Here is a 5,260-nt window from a genome sequence, read left to right on the forward strand (position 1 = left end):
AGAAATGCAAGAAAGGTTTAACAAGGACCTAGAAGAAATAAAAAAGAGTCAATATATAATGAATAATGCAATAAATGAAATTAAAAACACTCTGGAGCCAACAAATAGTAGAATAACAGAGGCAGAAGATAGGATTAGTGAATTAGAAGATAGAATGGTAGAAATAAATGAATCAGAGAGGATAAAAGAAAAACGAATTAAAAGAAATGAGGACAATCTCAGAGACCTCCTGGTCTATGTTTTTAATCACAACAAAAATGATACATGTTACAACATGGAAAAGCACTGAAAACATCCTCAGTGAAAGAAACTATACAGAAAAAGCCACCCAGATCACACTTTAAATCCATGAAGATTTTTAACATGTGGGAAAGCCCCAGCGATGGTTCCAGAAAAAGAAAACTGCATTAGAATAGAGAAAGATATTTGCACAAAGCTTAGGCAGCTGGTGAAAGTTGAAGTGGTCCTGTGGTTAGGATTGTAATGTGGAAACCATAATTATCTCCCATTTAGGGGTTACATGTTGGTTACCTGGGAAAGTGACCCTTGTTTTGGGTAAAACACTGCAGTTTTAGTGTGAATGCAGAAAATTTGTACTGCTATTTAAAGCTGAAACATTTGAAATTTGCTAAAAAGTAAATTACCTTTCAATAAACCATGTAAGTCACATGTCAGAAAATCAGAGATGACATCAAACATTGCAACAGAGGCCAAGACTTAACCAGACCAAATTCAACTGAAGTGGTGATGCTAATTGCCTTGTAGGAGTCCGCATGGTATTATAAGTCACCATGGTGGTTTAGTCACTAAGTCGTGTCCGACTCTTTGCGACCCCATGGACTGTAGCCCACCAGGCTCCTCTGTCCATGGGATTTTCCAGGCAAGAATACTGGAGTGGATTGCCATTTCCTTAAGTCACCATAGGAAGGGTATATTAGTAGCCACCAAGTCTTGGGTGCTATGGGTGACCCTGATAGAGCCAAAATCATGAGATTTCTGAATTCTAGTTTTCCACATAAAACTACCAAAACAACTGTCAGAACTAAAACATGAATTCAGGGAGTCCCTGGAAGTCCAGTGGTTAAGATTGGATTTCCACTGCAGAGGATATGGGTTTGATCCTTGGTCAGGGCACTAAGATCCCATAGTCAAGTCACATGGCCAAAAAAAAAAAAAAAAATCAGTAAAATTGCAAGATCATTTGTGATTCTCTATATTAATAATGAACTATCAGAAAGAGAAATTAAGAAAATAATCCCACTTACAATTGCATCACCTGCAAAACAAGGAATTTAAGCAAGGACTTGAAAGACCCACAAGCTAAAAACTGCAAGACTTCATCAATTAAAGTGAACAGACACAAAAAGATATCCTAGGCTCATGGGTAAAAATGCCATTAAAATGTCCATTCTAACCAAAACAACAGACACATTCATGCAATCACTACCAACGTTTCAATGACATTTTTCACAGAAACAAAAACAATCAATATCTGTGTGGAGCCACAAGTGACCAAGAGAAAGGAGAAAGCCTGGACACATCTTCCTCCCTCACTTCAATCTACATAACACAGCTAAAAGCACCACAAAGTGTGGAATTGGCCCAAAAACAGGCATAGAGATAGAGAGCCCAGAAGTAAACCTATAGGAACATGGTCAGTTAATTCATAAGAAAGGAGCAAAGAACATACACCCAGGAAAGCACATTCCCTCAATAAACTGTGCTAAGAAAAATGGACACCACACACCAAGGAACAACTTGGACACCATCCTTTACCACAGATAAAAACTGACTAAAAGCCGCAAGTTTCAACATCAAGCCCTAACAGTCCTGGGTCCTCTGAAGACAGACACCCTCATCATCAGCCACCCACAGGAATCTTCTCCCCAATTTTACTCACCTTTTCCTTCAGCTGCACCACCTCCCTGCAAGTCCTGAGGAGACCAGACTCTCATTAGCATGAACCCCACAATGTCCCAAAGCTGACGCCCTAATGGGTCCTGAAGAGACCAGACTCCTGATAGCAGCCACCCAGAGCCAGGAGCTTGGTCAGAGCGGGAATTTCCCCTGCGGGTCAGGGTAGGGTCAGGGAGGCAGGCTCCTCTTCTTCTGCCAGCCAATGAGAACATGGATAGCAAGTCTCCCTCACAGCCTAGTGGAGTCCGCCCCCTGAGGGCAGTTCTGCTAGCTCCGTTAAACTATGGAAATTCAAACTGAAATAGAGCTAAGTATTGAAAACTTCTCCCAAATACTTAACAATCAACTTGAAACATTAGAGAATGAAATGTAGACACCAAAATCACTCAGATTTATTAACAAGCATTTAAAATTCAAAACTGTCAAATTGTAGACATAAATACGGAAAATATACATGACCTTGGGTTTGGTCTATATATCATGAATTTTGAGTTTTAACACACAAGCTGTCAGTCCACAAGAGAAAAATATTGTGGACTTTATAAAAGTAAAGAGATCTATTCTGAAAGGTCTTATTCAGAAAAATCAAGAAAATAATCCCACTTACAACTACATCTCCCCGCAAAACTGGGAATTAAACCAAGGATTTGAAAGACCTGAAGCTAAAAACTACAAGACATTTATGTATTAAACTGAACAGACACAAAAACATCTCCCATGCTTGTGGGTGAAAATACCATTAAAATATCCATTCTAACCAAACAACATACACATTCATGCAATCACTACCAACATTTCAACGACATTTTTCACAGAAACAGAAACAACCTTAACATCTGTGTATAGCCACAGAGGACCCAGAAGAGCCAAAGTGACCCTGAGAAAGGAGAACAAGCTAGTGTCATCTCCTTCCTTGACTTCAATCTACATTACGCACTTAAAGGCACCACAAGATGTGTAGAATTGGCACAGAAATAGGCACAGAGATAAGAGAGCCCAGAAATAAACCTACAGGCACATGGTCAGTTAATTCACAAGAAAGGAGCCAAGTACATACACTCCCTTTTATTGAAGGAAAAGGACAGTCCCCTCAATAAGCCATGCTGGGGAAAATGGACACCACACACCAAAGAACAACACTGGACACTGTCGTATATCACAAAAACTGACTAAGCCCATGACTTTCCACATAAAGCCCTGACAGTCCTGGGTCCTCTGAAGACAGACACACTCCACAACAGACACACACAGAAACCTCCTCCCCAATTTTACTCACCTTTTCCTTCAAGGGCACCATCTCCCTGCAGGTCCTGAGGAGACCAGACTCCATCAGCCTGAAATGATCCCCACAATATCCCAAAGCTGAATCTCCAGCAGGTCCTGAGGAAACCAGGCTCCTGTCAGCCTGAACTGAACCCCACAAATTCCACAAAGCTGAAATCCCAGTAAGTCCTGAGGAAACCAGACTCCTGTCAGCCTGAACTGAACCCCACAATGTCCCAAAGATGAAACCCCAGTGGGTCCTGAGGAGACCATAGTCCTGTCAGTGGCCACACCCAGCCAGGTGCTCTGTCAGAGAGGGAATTCCCATTGGAGTCGGGGAAGGTCAGGGAGGCGGGCTCCTGTTCCCTGCCAGCCAATGAGAACTGGAGATCAAGCCTCCCTCACTCAGGCATGCACAGCTTAGTGGAGACAATTAACTTGAAACAGTAGAGAATGAATGTTAAGGAACAATTAACTTGAAACAGAGAATGAAATGTAGACACCAAACTCAGATTTATTTTTTTTTCTTTTTTTTTTCTTTTTAAAATTTTATTTTTAAACGTTACAATATTGTATTGGTTTTGCCAAATATCGAAATGAATCCACCACAGGTATACATGTGTTCCCCATCCTGAATCCTCCTCGCTCCCCATACCATCCCTCTGGGTCATCCCAGTACACCAGCCCCAAGCATCCAGTATCGTGCATCGAACCTGGACTGGCAACTCGTTTCATATATGATATTATATGTGTTTCATGCCATTCTCCCAAATCATCCCACCCTCTCCCTCTCCCACAGAACCAAAAGACTGTTCTATACATCTGTGTCTCTTTTGCTGTCTCGTACACAGGGTTATTGTTACCATCTTTCTAAATTCCATATATATGCATTAGTATACTGTATTGGTGTTTTTCTTTCTGGCTTACTTCACTCTGTATGATAGGCTCCAGTTTCATCCACCTCATTAGAACTGATTCAAATGTATTCTTTTTAATGGCTGAGTAATACTCCATTGTGTATATGTACCATGGCTTTCTTATCCATTCATCTGCTGATGGACATCTAGGTTGCTTCCATGTCCTGGCTATTATAAACAGTGCTGCGATGAACATTGGGGTACACGTGTCTCTTTCCCTTCTGGTTTCCTCAGTGTGTATGCCCAGCAGTGGGATTGCTGGATCATAAGGCAGTTCTCTTTCCAGTTTTTTAAGGAATCTCCACACTGTTCTCCATAGTGGCTGTACTAGTTTGCATTCCCACCAACAGTGTAAGAGGGTTCCCTTTTCTCCACACCCTCTCCAGCATTTATTGCTTGTAGACTTTTGGATCGCAGCCATTCTGGTTGGCATGAAATGGTACCTCATAGTGGTTTTGATTTGAATTTCTCTGATAATGAGTGATGTTGAGCATCTTTTCATGTGTTGGTTAGCCATCTGTATGTCTTCTTTGGAGAAATGTCTATTTAGTTCTTTGGCCCATTTTTTGATTGGGTCATTCATTTTTCTGGAATTGAGCTGCAGGAGTTGCTTGTATATTTTTGAGATTAGTTGTTTGTCAGTTGCTTCACTTGCTATTATTTTCTCCCATTCTGAAGGCTATCTTTTCACCTTGCTTATAGTTTCCTTTGTTTTGCAGAAGCTTTTAAGTTTAATTAGGTCCCATTTATTTTTGCTTTTATTTCCAGTATTCTGAGAGGTGGGTCATAGAGGATCCTGCTGTGATGTATGTCGGAGAATGTTTTGCCTATGTTCTCCTCTAGGAGTTTTATAGTTTCTGGTCTTACATTGAGATCTTTAATCCATTTTGAGTTTATTTTTGTGTATGGTGTTAGAAAGTGTTCTAGTTTCATTCTTTTACAAGTGGTTGACCAGTTTTCCCAGCACCACTTGTTAAAGAGATTGTCTTTAATCCATTGTATATTCTTGCCTCCTTTGTCAAAGATAAGGTGTCCAGAGGTGCGTGGATTTATCTCTGGGCTTTCTATTTTGTTCCATTGATCTATATTTCTGTCTTTGTGCCAGTACCATACTGTCTTGATGACTGTGGCTTTGTAGTAGAGCCTGAAGTCAGGTAGGTTGA

General features: G+C 40.7%; 1 long non-coding RNA gene across 1 annotated transcript in view; it reads right to left on the minus strand.

Annotated features, from left to right (window-relative positions):
• The window catches only part of LOC104990103, a 410,489-nt gene extending 408,453 nt beyond the window's left edge, over positions 1-2,036 (minus strand). Inside the window, exon 1 of the long non-coding RNA XR_825462.1 lies at positions 1,901-2,036. This is a non-coding gene — a long non-coding RNA (uncharacterized LOC104990103). The remainder of the gene's footprint in view (positions 1-1,900) is intronic.
• Between the last annotated feature and the right edge of the window lie 3,224 nt (positions 2,037-5,260).

Source organism: Bison bison, unplaced genomic scaffold (assembly GCF_000754665.1).
Source record: "Bison bison bison isolate TAMUID 2011002044 unplaced genomic scaffold, Bison_UMD1.0 scf7180017864170, whole genome shotgun sequence".
Taxonomy (NCBI): domain Eukaryota; kingdom Metazoa; phylum Chordata; class Mammalia; order Artiodactyla; family Bovidae; genus Bison; species Bison bison.